Source organism: Nomia melanderi, chromosome 9 (genome assembly GCF_051020985.1).
Source record: "Nomia melanderi isolate GNS246 chromosome 9, iyNomMela1, whole genome shotgun sequence".
Lineage (NCBI taxonomy): Eukaryota > Metazoa > Arthropoda > Insecta > Hymenoptera > Halictidae > Nomia > Nomia melanderi.
Window position 1 is genome coordinate 14,008,571 of NC_135007.1, and position 16,296 is coordinate 14,024,866.

Consider the following 16,296-nt stretch of genomic DNA (forward strand, 5'->3'; position numbering starts at 1 on the left):
AAACGGGCGCATTGAATTTCATTATTGCGCCGTGCCTGATTTATCGTCGCGCCACGGCCCCGCGGTCCACTCGAATTAACCCGGCGCGCCGCGGCGGGTCGAGCGGCGCGATCGTTGAAATTAATTTTACGACGATAACACTTGCGAGCCATTATTCCTCGCGCCGCGTCGATGGGAACGTTCTCGGATCGTAATTCGCGCTATCGAGGCGGACGCGCTCGGCTATCGGCCGGCAGAAGACCGGCCGTGTCCGCGTCCGGTTGGGAATGCGAGGTACCGAGGGTACGCGTTTTAAATACGGTTTTAAATTAAATAAAACAATGCAACTGTTTTTCTTTCTCAATGTAATCACCCTTGCGCTCGATGCATCGTTTAGACCTTGAAATTAACTTCTGCGTAACTTCAAAAGATACATCTTTGCCCTCGGAATGATTCGAAATTGCTTCGTTCACTTCTTCCTCGTCTTTACATTCTTCCCCTTAGTTTGCTTTTTAAATTTGAGAACAAATTATAACACCTAGATTCGAACTGTAGGGTGGGTGAACCAGTGATTCAAACCCATCGCAACTTTGCTCTTGCCAACCGGTGCGTCTTACAAATCAACACTCCCTTTGACCACTGGAATCCTCAAAATGGTGGTTCCGACACTCTTAATAATGTAGAAAACTATTTCCCTTCATACGACAATATTTTTCATTAACTATATCCATGACTTTTTGACTAAATATTAACGATATTTCTCGCAACTAACACAATTGATTATCTTCTATAAATTAAGAGACGGAACTATTTTACTTCGACGTTTTATCTGTTGATACATTACACAAGGTTTAATATTGAATTGAAAATTTTATAAGTTTGCTGCGTCGAATCGTGTGGTGACTGAGTCACCTCTCGAGTGCAAAGGGTTAACTGACGCTCAAGGAAAAAAAGTCGGCATATTTATAGGAAAAAGGAGCATCTACCGAGCGGCCAATCAGTGCGACTTTGCCTTTCTTTTGTTTCTCACGCGACAGCGACGGTGAGTGTCCTACTGTCATTTTTAGGCGCGTAACACCTATCTTGTAAACGAATGCCATTGTCATATTGACATTTACGATGCTGAACGAGTTCTATCTTCCTCCCCACTCCTCCATTGCGCGGTCTTTCGGTCCACTCATCGCGACGCCGAGATCGAAGCACCGGCGGCGATCGGAAAAAAACTGTGAAAATATTTTCGAAGATCGAGTTATGAATCGCGGTCGGAACAAAGGCAATCCGCGCCGCAAAAATGGGAGCGGTGCGCGCTGTCGAAGACTTCGTTATATTTCGCGGCCCCTGGCTACGCGAGCGCATCGCTCCTCCCCGTCCCTTTTTGCCCGGGAACGTTTTTCCGACTCGCGGTGTCCGAAAAACCGTGGAAAAAATCTTGTCCCGGCGGCGGGGCGCGATCGAATCAGGCCGCGATTGCACGCGGCGCGACGAAAAAGCGGAGCCGCCGGGCGCGAGGTTTGTCCCCGGCGAACCCTCTCGCTCATCTTCCGGCGCCGTCTCAGCCGTCGAGTCATAAAACTTTCATAGCTTTCGGAATATCCGCGAGCGGTGTTTTGCCAGTCAGTCCGCGCGCGGCTCGGCCGAGCCCTTTCGCCGGTGAACGCGGCCGGCCGACCAAGCAGCCGTTTTCTGGATAAAAAGTCAATAACTTAAAAAGCACGAGTGGTGCAAACAAATGCTTCGAACAGAAGTTGTAGGGTATAGAGCTGAATATATGGTGGTTGTAGTTTTTTTTACATTATGGGGTTGGTATCAAGGTTTTTCAATGACAATGGGTGTTTCGTATTGATTCCAACGCTATGTAAACGGGGTTTGTTTGCGGACGATTGGAAATTTTGAAATGAACATCGTTTTAACAGGCACTACTTAGCAAAACCTTCGAAAAATCTAGACCTTAGAAATGGTAATGTAGCACTGAATTCGTCTAGACAAGCTACAATATTGTAAAAGTTGACTCTTTGCGGACGAATGTCGTCATTCCAGCGAGATGTTCATATTTGGAAGACCAAGTCGCGAACAAATGATTTAATTAGTGAAACAGCAAGAGAGCAGCACGTAGTTTCCTGCTTTCCCATTAATTAAGTAATTGCTATTTAATGTAACTTCATCTGTTGAAGACTTTGTACATTTCAAAGGGTTAAAACTGGACTGTCCTCGAACAATATCAAAGTTAGTTTCTTCACTAAAACCATCCTTTCCCGGAATATTAAACACCGCACTCTCCAAATGATCGAGTACCATTCTTTATTCACAAGCATTCCAGAACCAAAGTACAAAACTTTCGTCCGAAAAAATCGAATCTAACATCTCGTCCAACTTTCCAAGGCAAATGCTCCGGCGCGCGAGGCGTCGGTGAAAATATCGGCCATTACCGGGGATCTCCGAAAGAGCGAGCCGTAATTTGAATATCCCTTCCGATCTCGTTACGTATGCAGTCGTCGAACCAGATTCCTCTTCGTCGGCGCGCCGCCGTCGATTCCGCGGAATGCGGCGGTCGGTCCGCGTAGCCGGCACTTTTGCGGCGCGGTGCAAGTGATAGGGTAATTTTCTCGGCGGAAACGAGCGGCCGTACGTTGCAGGGAAAAAACGGTCCCGCGCGATCGAGGGGAGCCCGTGGCTGGGGCTCGGCCCTAGGGTCGCGGGGCCGTAGACGTAAACCGGAGGAACGCTCGAGGCTGACGTCGCGTCCGGCGTTCCCCCGAAAATCCCTCGAATCCCTTCGCTCCTGTTTACGAGGCTTTCGAATACGTGGACAGTAATGCCCGGCGTTTTTCGAGCTCGCCGCGGGTCGTAAACATCGGGGCCGGCAGCGCGCGCTGCCGTTCCGGCGAACGGCACCCGTGGAGAGATCGGTGCGCGCGCGAGGGGCGCGACGACGACGGGCTGGAAATAATGCCGGCCGGTTGAACCGGGCAGGAGCGAACCTCGATATTCGAGGCCGTCGGAGTGGCGCATAAATTCGGAAATGGCCGGCGACGATTCGCGGCAGTTCGGCGCGCCGGTGAACGCGACGCACCGGTAATCATTTCAAACGCAGCGGGTGCACCGCGCGCGCTGCTGCGCCCGGGAAAACATCACGGTTAAGCGGCCGTCACTGGCTGGCTCGACAACGTTACGATCGGCCCTGGTAAAAAATGGCCGAGTTTAGCGCGAATTAGGCGGCTTAGCGTTCCGCCGAATGCGAGCGGGCGAGCGGGCGCGGCCGGCGAGCCTCTGGCCCCAGCCATTTGCATCGACCGTGACGTTTGTCAGCTTGATGGACGCGAGTCGCGGCGCGCAGCGCGCAATCACTGCGTGCCTGTCCGCCTACCTGTCCGACTTCGCCGCGCAGAAAACCGTTATTCCATCGATCGCTTCCGAATCATCGGCGGCGGGCCGATCCGCCTGACTTTTCGTTCCTCCGACGGCGTCCCCTTGCTTTTCATTTCCGTCCCGTTGTTCCCGGACGAATGAAACCGGCAGCCCGATTCCTGAATACCGTTTTAATCTCTTTCGACTTCCCGCGGAGCCCCGACCGCGATCGTACTCGTTACCCGTTATCGCTCGGCGCTCGCGACGCGGTTCGATCCGACAGAGCGTCGACGAGCCTGCTCTCGGGATGAAGTTCCGCGACTTGAAACGTATGAATGGTACTGGGAAATGTTTCGGGTAGCTGTATGACGTAGAACAGAGCATATATTAGTTTGTAGAGCTACTAACATAAAAACTCGTAGTCAGGTTAAATATATTTATTATGCGATGTCTCTAACGAGCGGCGACTGCTCTTCAACTTTTCCAAAAAGGAAAGCTCCTCAGTCGAGTGCGTACGTGACCCAGGTCATGGTGGTCGTCTTGGTCATAAACTTGTCAATGGGCCTGGACTGTCTCTCAGGCCCCAAGTATCGACAAGCAAAAGTGGCGAACGTTATAGTGATTTTGTGAAGCTCTGATAGTTGCCATTAGAATTGTAATTACTTTCGGCTTCGAATATTCATGAAGTCGGACGTTCTCAAAATACATTACTTTCTCTTAAACCAGTATCTACATACAAAGTTATTACGCCTATATTAACTCCTTGCTATACTATTTAACCAGGTAAAATCCGTGCCATAATTATAGCGACCTATATCTCTCTCGTGTCGTCACCTCGAGTCAGACTCGTATTTGTTTGGTCCAAAATTTTTATCAAGCTCGTTAAAGTACGGCGGTTAACAGTACTTAATACTCGCGTTTCGAGTCGAATCAACGTGATTCGACGACAAAGATCACATTGTCTTCGCATTCGCGTCCATCGTTTCCGTCGATCGCCGGTGAACCGAAAGCCCGCCGCGCCGCGCAGCATTTTTTCATTGTCTCCTTTCCCCAGCCCCTCTCTTCGGGACTCCGTATCGGCGCGATGCGACGCGAACGGGCAGCCGCGCGTCGTCTCGATAAAAGTCGCTCCGCCACGGACGCGTACCTCCCTCGAGCGCACTTTTAACGATGATTCCAATTCCAGCGATCCCCTCTGGTTTCGCTCGGATTGCGGAACACCGATCGTGCCTCGCCGCTCGCTTCCGGATAACGCTGGAACAGAAACGCGATTACAGCTTCCGGTCCGATGACGATAGTTGGCCGGCCCGCTCGAAGCATCGATTCGGCCCCAGGCTTCCTTTGATCTCGCCGGTGGAAACGTTGACTACAGAGTTTCGCACGAGTCGTCGCTTCGATTCGAAATCGGACCACCTGCGCGCGTGTGGGCCGCCGCCCGAAATGGCGAAGCGTTAAGTCGCCCCGTGAAATACAGTTCCCATTGATCCCGTCCCGAGTATTTGCCGTTGCCTCCATCGCAGCTGCCGGATTCGCGCGAGCAATTATTTCAACGAACATCCGCGAAGAACTGCCGCTCGCCTCTGCGAATTTCGGAACGCCGGCTCGCAATGGAAGCTCGGAAAGATGGTGTCCGGGACAGAAATACACTCGCGCGATAATTAGTCGGTTTATTAACTCCATTTCTATAGAAGCTGTCAGCAGACACCTTTTGAAATTTTAGTTTATACTCGTTTTCTCAGTTTCATTAGTTTTTCTGCGTTGAATTTTCATTTCTTATAGTTAATTCTATAATCGTCGTTGAAACCTTCGAAAAGTCTATTCAGAATGTACGAGCAAACTTGGAAAAGAATTTTAACTTTTTCGAAAGGCGTCTTTCGATAGCTTTGGTAGAAACACTGTTAAAGATAACGATAATGGTTGTTTTCTACCCTTGCGCTCATCCCTTGCGTCCACCTCTGAAAAGAGCGCGTGGACAATTCTAAAAATTCGCGCGAGCGTTCCAATTCTTGAACGCTGCGCGTCCGATAGTATTGCTCTACCATCAAGAAGCAGTTCTTACAGGTTTTCAGCCATTACTCGTCCGAGCAGCCGGACGCGGATCGCGGAGAACGGAAGCAGCGCGATGCTATAGGGGGATCCGGTGTCAACCTGTTAGTCACGCGTCTTAAAAGTTATGCGGCCTCGAGCCGCCGAGGGGTTGGCAGAGCTTGCAATCGGAGCTTACGATTTACTGCAGTAATTACCGAAATTACTGCACCGCGTAATGACGGTAATTATCGCCGTAATTCGCGGTAATTGCCGCGGCAATTACCGGACTCGAATCCCGAAGATCAACGGAAAGGTCGACCGGTAACCGTAGGCAGCGATTTCGGCCCTTCCTTCGTACTCAGCCGTTGCCTCCCTCGTTCCACACCCCCGTCGTTATCGATTCGATCGTAAGAACGCCGGGATTATCGTCTCGAGATCCAAGGTCGATCGCGGGACACGCAACCGCGAGCGGGAACGGTGGGGTTCACGGATCGCGGGAGGAGATCGGCGAATCTCCGTTATTTTTCGGTTTTATTAGCGCGAACGGGCGACTCGTTAAATATCCCGCGGAAAAAAAAATGTAACGTCAACGACGCGCTAATTGGGTCGTCGCTACTTTGTTGCAGAACGGAGCCGAGTGCACGACGAGGAGGGGCCAAGGCAGAAGTTTCCCGAGGCGAGGTGAGTTCACCGGGCGCGCGGCGTTTTCCGCGTGGAAAAATGCGCGACGAAATTAACTTCGGCCGAAAGTTGCTCCTAAATTACGGTTTTCGAGGCGCGGACCGGGCTCCCGCCGCCGCATACTCAAGTACTCCCTTCGGTCGTTCCCGTCGTTCCATCCGGGATCCATTGTAATCCCTTCCCCGCAAACGATATAGGTGCATTAGCGGTAATTGACCATCTTCGTAGCTCGGTGCTCCGGTAACTGCGGTTTTTCCCAATTTGTTTTCCGGCCGCGGCGGTCGTTAGCGTCGCGGGACCAGCCCCCGGCGGGGGCGGGGCGCGAAACCCGCGATTAAAATTTCTTCGGCGAACGCGACCGGAGGGCCCTTGACATCTTCCCGCGCCGGACTCTCTCTCTCTCTCTCTGGCCGAATATACTCGATCGTTATTTCGAGAGGATATTACGGGGAAAGAAGAGCCGACCCCTTAATGGCGTTCGCGTCGTTGAGCGGTCGATCGCGCGTCCGGAGAGATCCAGTCCTCGAGGCACGCGGAACGACGTGCCCGCTCCCTTTCTCGCCTCGTAATGGCTCGCGGAGGATTCGTCGCGGCCCGCGGCCGGCTTTCCGCGCAAGCTGACAAACGACGGGCGAGCATCGATGAGCCGCGCAGACAGCGGTCCCCGGGCTGCGAAACGCTCGCCGCGAAAGGTGAGTCGACGGGCCAGGTGGCTCGGAGTTTCGCCAAGTTCCCTCGAATATTTATCGTTGTTCGGGAAACATCATTCTTCAGCGTCGCGCGGCGCCCGCCGCCGCGAGGAGGAGATACCTCGAAGCCCATTCGTCAAAGCTGCCCGGAGCGTTCGCCGCGACGACGCGCGTCCCTCCCCTTTCTCCGGCTGCTTTTTTCCCGCGTTTGTCTCCGCTCCATCGTTCGGTCGTTTCGCCCCCTTGAAAACATCCGGATCGATCGCGCGGCGCGGGAGGACCCGTCGTGTCCCGGCTTGTTTTCCTTTTTTTCGCCAAACTTTGGAGGATCCACTCCATCTCGGCTCGCGTCGCGCATACCCTCGACGATAAAGATCGTCCTCTCGTCGGAAGGGTCGAATTTCTCGAACGAGCCGCGTCGACGCGTCTCCTCGACGCTCGCCGAGAGGAATTCCGGGCGAGGAGGACGGGAATCGCTGGTAACGATCGCGGGTTACGCGGCGGGGGCAGGGGACGATCGATTTTTCCGGCGTTATTATTCGCCGGAATGATTTCGCGCGGAAATCGTGCCTCGGAATTGGCCGCGCGCTATTCTTCGCGCGGTAACGAGTGCGTTGTTGGTCGCGTCCGGGGGCTGAATACGGTTTAAATAGGCGTCATAAAGGGGGCGTATAATTAACGGCCTTGAATGGCGCGTTAATGGGTTCGATCGCGATGTCCGTTACGACTGGATACTCGTCCGGTGATTTACCGTTGAACGAATAAAAGGAACCGCGCTCTCCCGCGAAGCAACGGCCCCGAGGAACGTAACGGCGAAAGAATCGTTGGGTACCGAACATGATCTCGTTGCACGGTAGAACACGTTTGCGTTCGAAAGTGATTGGATTTCGAAAAAGCGAGCAAATTGGACGGTGTGGGTCGGTCGGTCGGTCGGTCGGTCGGTCGGTCGGGAACCGTATCGTTTTCGGGTGGGAGATCGATATTTATGGAGTTAGGGGAGCGGTTTCAGTTACTCTGCACTGGGCAACGGCCACGGCACCGAATCGGTTAACGAACGTGAATTATTTAATATCGCGAATCCTCTCGGTTCGACCGGGAGATGCCGAAATGGAGGCGGACCTCGGCGCGCTGCTTGGGTTTCGGCTTAATTCGCGGGAATTTCGTCGGGTTTCTCGCATTATGATCTCTGGCTGGCTCGCCGGCTTGCCGGTTGGCTGGCTGGCTGACTGGCAGAGGGCCCCCGGAGAACTCGGCCGAGTTCCCGAGCAAGTTCCCTTCGAACGCGTTAATGTTCCGACGAGCTGGCTTCAATTTCGTTCCGTGAGTTCCACCCGCGCAAGATATACAATCTCTCGCAACAGAGTTTTATTAAGAGCAACGGCTGTGCCGTAAAGTTCCGCAAACTCCCGCGCGATACTTGGGCGGTTTAATGAAAGCTATTGTTCGACTGGTTCGGCGCGGGGCCCCGCGCGCGGCGCGCGGTTCGCGGCTCGCCTCGAATTTCAACGTCCGCGGCCGCCGCCGACGCGCGTTTCGCACCAAACTCCCGGCTAGACACCGCTATTAGCCACATTTCCCTCGAATAATTATCCTCATTTACATTTTTAATTACTCGCCCTCCATTCTCGCCCTCCGTTTCTCGCCGGCCGAGTTATTCAACGCGCCGGGGAGGGGAAAAAACGCGAAGGACTCTGGTATCCCATTGTAAGGACTCCCCTTAACAGCGCGGCCGTACGCTTCGCGCGCGTTCTCCCGCAGAATTTCGCGTGCCGGCAGTACATTTTTATTTTCCGCGCGTTTTAGCTTTGACCCGCGGCCGCCCTTTCGCCCCGCCGCGCCGCGCGCCGCGTTCCATTGACGTCACGCGAATTATCCTTCGTTCCGAGCTCCAGCGCGCGCTCGATGCTTCAATTTAAACGTCCCTATAATCCGATCGTTACCTCCTTTGTACGTAAACGGCCAATTATTTGCCACGCAACTCTCGAACGCCGCGCGACCGAAGGACGGACGTTGCGAACGCGCCTCTCGTCGTTTCGTTTCTCGAGTTCGCCGTCGAATTTGCTCATCCAGCCGGAACGACGGACACGTCGAGCCAACTGCGCGGCAAAGTAACGAAAACAACGTTTCGAACATGCGAAAGCTATCCGCTTTTCCGCTGGTCTTTTAGAAAAAGGAGAATCGCGTTTCGAGTTCCCTCCGTCGTTGCCGTCGCAGATTTTCCCGGCGCGTCTCGCAATTTTTTCGTTCGCAGACATCGCTGCAGAGCGGAACGAGCGACGCGACGCGACTCGGCAGAGAGGATTGCCGGGGAAATATTATAAAAAAAGGAACGCTCGCGAGGGAAACGAGCTTGATACATTTTCACAGGGGAGCGCGGGTGGCGGGTCCCTTTTAAAGGATCCCTGAAAGCACGAATAAATCACGTCCCGCGGGTTTACCGTCCGTTCCTCCCATCGGGAGCCGCCGGTATCACCAAAGGGTGGCGCGGCCCAGAAACGAGGACATGCCGCGCACGTATAGGTCGTGTCAAAAGTAATGGTCGGTGTCTGTCAAACGTGCCGATTTCGGGCCGCGGATACGGGGGAACGAGGAAATTGATGGTTTTGTGTATTTCGGGAGGTTCGATTCGCCTCGGCTCGACTTGCTCCGCATGCGTCCCTCCTCTCCGTTGTCTCCGTCGCTCCTTCCAGCGAGTCGCGCTCCCTTTCAAAAATTCAACGTTTACTCGTCGTTAATTCAACGAAGCGGCAGAACCAGTCGCGCGATCCGAGTACGATATTTCTCCGTCCGTTTCCGAAAGGTTATGAACGCGCCGGCGATTATGGAAATTCCGAATCGGGGATCGTCGGAGCAATTAACGTTGTTCGATTCGCGCCGGGTTATGTCGCGAAAAAGACGCGGCGTTGTCGCGATTTAACGGACAAAGATAACGGGAGGGCGAACGATCGGGTGATTAGCGAACGAAATGAGCGCCGGCCGTGGGTACGAACAGATTGACGATAACGAGATCGAAAACAATTGGTGCCCTCGTACGATAATACTGTTTATTTCGCTATGGCTACACCGCGGAAGTATTCTATCCGCGTCCTTTGTCCCGCTGCTGCTCGATTAATCTATGAACGGCGGCCGATGATGATTCATTAAAACCGATCGACGGCAAACAACGCCGAAAGCCGACGTCTGCGTCGACCCGCGAATGGTATAATTAAACGGATTCGTTGGTATTCGAGCCGCGTTATTACCGCCGCGCCGATACGCGGCCGCGGCGGCCATCGAAAAGCGCGCGCGTACGCGTCTTTTCGGCCGTCGAAATTTCGATGGTATTTTTCAGAGGCCGGGGCTGATAGCCGCGCGAACCCGTGACCCTTCGCCGCGATTCCGCGCACGCACGCACACGGCGCACGAGACCCGCAGCCAAATGCCGCGTTCCATTTCCGCGACCCTTGCGGTTTCGCCGGACAATAAAATCTGACTTAGTGGAATCCCATTGGGGGACCTCCCGCTGAAAAGTTCATTAACGAAGAGACTGCAAATTGGATCGCGCGACCGTGCCCGGCCGGATTCGGCGGCACCGATTATCCGCGCGCGCCGTGTAATCGAAGTTGCAACGTTGTTGCGGGCACAATGCGCCGCGATCAGCAGCCATCGAATCGGCGAAACCGGACTCCCCCCGCTGATACCGGCGTCGAATCTTCGATTCGATCGGTCGGTCCGATTTTCGGAGAGCTGTCGAATTTCCCAGTGAATTCCATAGGATAGATAATGATAGGTTATTCTTCGAATTTCAGGATAGTCATAGATAGTCATTCAAGAATCGATGTTTTCCTCTTGCAATTTCAATCCTTGATCACATTGCAAGAGATTAACTAGCAGTCCTATGTCGAGTCTCGACATTCTATTTTATTGCAAGCTCTGCCTTTAACAATTTTTTCTATATTTGTAGTATCACAATGGTACCATTTAAAGGTAACATTTCAACTCCTAAATATTCTTGAATAAATAGAGTGTCATATTAAGCTGTAATTGAATGAACTGACGAATCTCGAAGTGAGAAACCAAGAGCACTTCGGACCGCAGGGTTAAAGTTCACAAATCTAGCTCCCTAATTCTTCGAGTCTTCGCCTGAACGTTCCCCAGAAAAACACGGCTGCCATAATGCTCGTACTGGAAAAATTCTCGCCGACGGAGTTCTTTCTGGAAAATATCGCGTCGAAGTCGGGATCCCATCGCTGGCGGTGCGTCGATGCGGCCGCGGTTTATTTTTCCTTCTATTCCTGGCGTCGACGTTGAGGCACGACGCGCTAGCCGAGGGAGCACTCCCGCGGCTGCGATCCCGCCGAATACCGGCCATTCTCACAGTTTAATGGCTGTTTCTCTTAATTCCTCCGCTTTAACAGCCTCTTCCAGCGGGGAGTAAAATTTACGGCGCGCCGGCTGAGGGCCGAAACGATCAGACCGAACGTGTTTATCGCGTTTCGCGCCGCTCCGAGATACGCTCGTCCGGGCGCTCGCGGCGGCTCGGCGTAATTCCGACCCGGAAAATTCCCGGCAGGCGCGTACGCGCGGGTCGCGGAGCAACCGGAACGCCGCGAGGGCCTGTATCGGGGGCGGCTGGCGTCTCGCGCGCTCGGCGCAGCGACGTTTTCCCAGCGGAACGAGCGAGACGCTCCTTTCAGCTCGCCGGGAACACGGAAACCGCGCTCGACGATAACTCGCCGGGTGGAGGCTGCGTTTCGTCCGATTTGAAAACGCTGCGGCCCGATTCGACGTCGATAACGGAGCGCACAGCCGCCGGGGCGCTCCTCTTTCTTCGTTTTTCTGGATCGCGTGCTCTTAATTTTCCCGAGTACCTACCCGCTCGGCTGTGTCGGCCGCGCCGCGCGCGCTTATTTATGTGCGGGTAACTACTCGAACAATCCGCGGTCGATATCGTTTCGCGACAACCCGCTGGCTATATCTCCGAGCGGCCGCAGCCGCGCGGAAAGATCGCCGAACGGCCGGCACGGCCGTCGCCGTCTCGCGGATACAAGCGGTATGGATGGGGCTATAAGTTAGACGGCTCCGGAACTTCCGGCGCACACCTGGAATCGGACGAGGCTTTCGCGAACCCTTTAAGACCGGGGTTTCTCGAAATGTTGCGAGCCTTTTCGTGAAGGGAAAGATGTACGTTGGATCCGAGGAAAAGAGGGGATGACACTGAAACGATATTTCTTTGTTGTTGAGGTTGCTTTGATGAATGGAATCTCGATGATCTATTCTCGACGTAAATTAATGTGGGGACTAATTAGTTGGCGTGTTGATGGCGAGAAATCAGTATTTGTGACACTGAGTTCGGGAGTATAGTCTACTCATTGCTCATTGAAACGTCATTGACACCTTAACCCTTTGCACTCGGAAGGTGACTCTGTCACCATTTGATTTGAGGCGGTGAAATTATAAAATCTGATATTTAACGTTGAATTTTGTATAATTCCTTGATACGTGATATATTGGAATAACATAGCTTTGTTCCTCGATATACTTGTGATTTCCCTTTGAGTTAGTTACAGGGAATATCGTCTTTGTCTCGTCAGAAAATGTTAAACATTTCTAGTGAGAAACTTCCGAGTGCAAAGAGTTAACACATTGCGCACTGGTAACAGGGAATCTCGTTTTTATTTAAAGATACTTAGTTATGTAACTCTAATTATCAGCGTTTGAAACAATATTCGATTTGATTCGAAATCTATTTGAAATATATCACATAACAATATATCTGAGTTTTTGTATGTGTAATGATATATGTTCTCACCGAAAACGACCATGAAGTTGTGTTCTGAAAATCAGCCTTTACGCAATGCGTTAACAATAAGGAAGGTTCGTATACGGAGCATTACATGCAATTTGCAATTCTTGACACGAAAGCTCAGTATACACGTTCATCTTCGGGTCAAGAGGTCGCAAACCGACCAGCTTCTCGATAATTACGCTCGGAAAGCTCCGCCGCTTCCATCGGCGAGATCGTCGAGTCAACCGTCCGCGTTCGAATCGATGCTCAGCCGCGTTCAGCGCGATCCACGTGGCCAGTTCCGCGCGTGAACGGTCGCACGCTGTCGAATAACGAAGTTTACGCGGGCAACGTTCCCCGACACGGCCGCGACAAATTGTTCTATTAAAAAGTTAACGTCGCGCGGACTAAACCGACTCGGCCGCGCGTTTTTAAACGGTACGCTCCTCCGGGCGAAACTTCGAAAATGCCGTTTCCCGGATAATCGCGCGGAGTGCGCGCTTTAACGAGCTTTGTAAATACCGCGGGTATAAAGCGGCGCGGGTTAAATGTAAAAGGATAAAATCGCGAACGGCCGCTTCGCTTTAATGGCAGGCCCGGCCGCGTTACGGGCGAATCGCGTTCGTTTAACGGTTCGATCCTCTAATGTAAATTTCCGGAGTTCCGCTGGTCGACCGTTCGCTCTGCTCGCTTCGAGCGCAACATCGAAGATACTACCGATCGCGAGACGCGATTGATCGAACGGATCAATCGTTGATTCTGTTTTTGACTTCGCGATTTACGCTCGGACACTATGACTTCAACTCGAACGCGATTTTACACAACTCAAGACTCTACAACGTTTATCTTCCTATTGTCTCCGCGTTTTGTTTCGCGATATTCACCCTGTCTTTCGATTTGCTGTCTCCGTCACTCCATATCATCGCTGAATCGACTAGCAGGATAAGTCTCGATCGAATCGACACCCTGCAGTACTCCTTTGAACCGATAAGGTTCAATATTTCTGTTTGCGAGCGCGTCCGCGAGATTAGTCGTTACTTCTGTTTTCGACTTCGCGATTCGCGCTTGAACCCTACTTCTTATAGTGATAGGGTAATAAGGTTGTTGAACTGGTTTGTTTAGTTTCACCAAACAATATAATTTCACACTTGAAAGTACAATGTTGAAGCAATACAGTGATTCTAACAATTCCATCAACACAGAGGTTGGTTTTGGATGCTTGTTACGTTTGTTGTTGAGACTGGGTGGTTGTTGATTACGCGAGCCAATGTTGTTGACCCTTTGCACTCGACAATATTTTCCATTAAATATGTCCATGATCTGACTAAATATTAACGTTATTTCTCGCAACTAACACAATTGATTATCTTCTATAAATTAAGAGACAGAACTATTTTACTTCGATGTTTTATCTGTTGATACATTACACAAGGTTTAATATTGAATTGAAAATTTTATAAGTTTGCTGCGTCGAATCGTGTGGTGACTGAGAGTCACCTCTCGAGTGCAAAGGGTTAACCGACGCTCAAGGAAAAAAAATCATATTTATAGAAAAAAGGATCTACCGAGCGGCCAATCAGTGCGACTTTGCCTTTCTTTTGTTTCTCACGCGACGACGGTGTGTCCTACTGTCATTTTTGGGCGCGCAACACGGTTCATTGCCCTGAATATCCAAGAATTAAACCACAACTTCAGCTGTTCACGGTGGAGCTGCTCTCGATAAGATGTTCGCACGCGAGTTGCTCGCGGAGATTAGCTCGGCGAGTTCAGCCATTCGATACAACAGCCGGCGAACGCCGATGTCCGTCGATATCGATACCATTCGACGCCATTCAATCGGCGCGGATACTTATCAGAGGTCACGGAAGATAGGCGAGCCTGCGAAATAGCCACGTGCCGCCCGCGATAGTCGCGTTATCGCCGCGAATGCGATTCCGCTCCCACGCGTCAAACCTGTGAAGCTCGTCGGATGTAAAGTTAGACGTAAGGCGGCCATTTTGCTCGTCCCGGCGCGAGTTTCGCGAATGAACGCGTCGCTCGAGAACCGAAGATCGTGAAGTGGTCGGCGCCGCGATGTTTCCCGTGGAAACGGAAACAATAACTCGACCGCGGGGAAACGCGCGCGTCTGCGAGGCCTCGTTGCGATCGACACCTTCGATGGCGGTAAACAATACTTCCGTGGCCCGTATCGCGAATACGTTATCGGTTTACACAGCGGCGGATAATATCTGAAAGCATTCCTGTCACGTACAGCCGCGTTAACGGCGCCGTACACGGCACGGCCTATATTCCGCTTTGCGAACCCGCACGCGCGTCGCACCGGCGAGGCGTTATTGCGGAGCGGCGGCCCCTCCATTACGCCGATATCGCCGTTTATTACCGCTAAATAATAAACACCCTCGACGCATCGCGATTTTACGTGCCACGAGCGGCCTCCGCCGCCGCTCCTCCTCCTCGGAGCGCTTCTTTCTCGCGCGGCGACGGCGGCGGTAATGTCGCCCGGCCGCGGAACACGATAACGGCCGGAGACGTTTCTGAAAGGGAAGTGCTCGCAGAAGTAAGAATGAAGTTAACGTGCACGGCGGAGCACAATGGGCAGAAAAGTACACGAAACTCGTGGCCGTTCGCCGCGGGATCGATCATCCGGTATTTATAGAAGGTTTAGGAGTGTGTCGACCCTTTATCCCGGGCTCGCGTTCTTCCCGTTTAATCGAGGAGAAGATTCGATGCGCGGCCGCGAGCGTCGCCGATCGATCCGACCATCGATCTGGCTCCGCTCGGCGCATAGTCTAACGAGTCGGCGTTTCAGCCGGAGGAAATTCTAAGTGCGATTTTTCTGTGTTGTTACTCGTGTGTTTGTTGTATTAACACTTTGACTGCCGAGTAAATACTCAAACTCGTATGCAGTCGGAACAGTTTTCCTAATAAAAGAGAGACTAAAAAGTCAAAATTCTTTATAACGGTTGCTCTACTGCCTTTCTTATATCTCGTGTATCCAACAAAATTCGATTCGTTGGATACGTTACTAAGAAAATGAGTGTTCAAGCTTATGTAAAAATGGTGTCATCCGAATTTGGGTGACGTGGCAGTTAAAGTATTAAAGTATTAACAGTTAATTGATTAACAAATAGTAGATATTATCAAGGACGTCATTTTCGATCATGAAAGAACGTAGGTTTGGAATTATTCAATCTAAAACAGTTTAACATGCTACATCCATACATAGCAAATTCAAAAACTCAGTAAACTTCCAAATATTTCTAACGCCTATGGAAATGTAGTTAATTCATAGGTGAACCATTGGTCTTTAGATGAATTTTACACGCTATTAACCCTTCAACAACGAGCGACGCCTTCAGGCCTCCAATGCGAGACGCAGCAAACAGCGCCCATAGGCGCCGTTAATTTGTTTTAAACATCAGCCTAACAATGCGCATTAACTCGTTCGCCTTCCGCTAAGAGTTTCCCCCACAAAACTCCAATATAACTCTCATAAATCGTGTCTCCGTCACGGACAAACAGAAAATTGGTCTGTTTCATTTTTGAACGCGCCGCAGTCGGGTTAAAAATTCAGCGAAAGAATTTGAAGTTTTAATATTCAAAGGTGTCAGTCCACGGCTACCGTGGATTATATCGGAGCAATTAGCTTTTGTTCAGTTGAAAATGAATCTTCTCCGCGCAAAAATGGCCATTCGCAGTGAAACCGCTCGGCCGGCGGTTCCGCGAACGTTGCGTGCGCTCTCCGCGCACGAACTTTCCCCTGCGACCTCCATTCGCGGCGGATCCGGCTGCATCGAATAACTGAGG

The 16,296-nt window shown here is 51.8% G+C and overlaps 1 protein-coding gene across 13 annotated transcripts in view; it reads left to right on the forward strand.

The window, feature by feature from the left end:
- The window catches only part of LOC116433709 (protein turtle), a 235,762-nt gene that overhangs the window by 87,305 nt on the left and 132,161 nt on the right, over window positions 1–16,296 (forward strand). For 10 of the 13 annotated variants that reach the window (XM_076370870.1, XM_076370869.1, XM_076370879.1 and 7 more), the window contains one exon: window positions 5,979–6,033. The exons of the other annotated variants lie outside the window; for them this stretch is intronic. The gene's annotated coding sequence lies outside the window, so the exon portion shown is untranslated. The remainder of the gene's footprint in view (window positions 1–5,978; window positions 6,034–16,296) is intronic. 13 annotated transcript variants of the gene reach the window in all.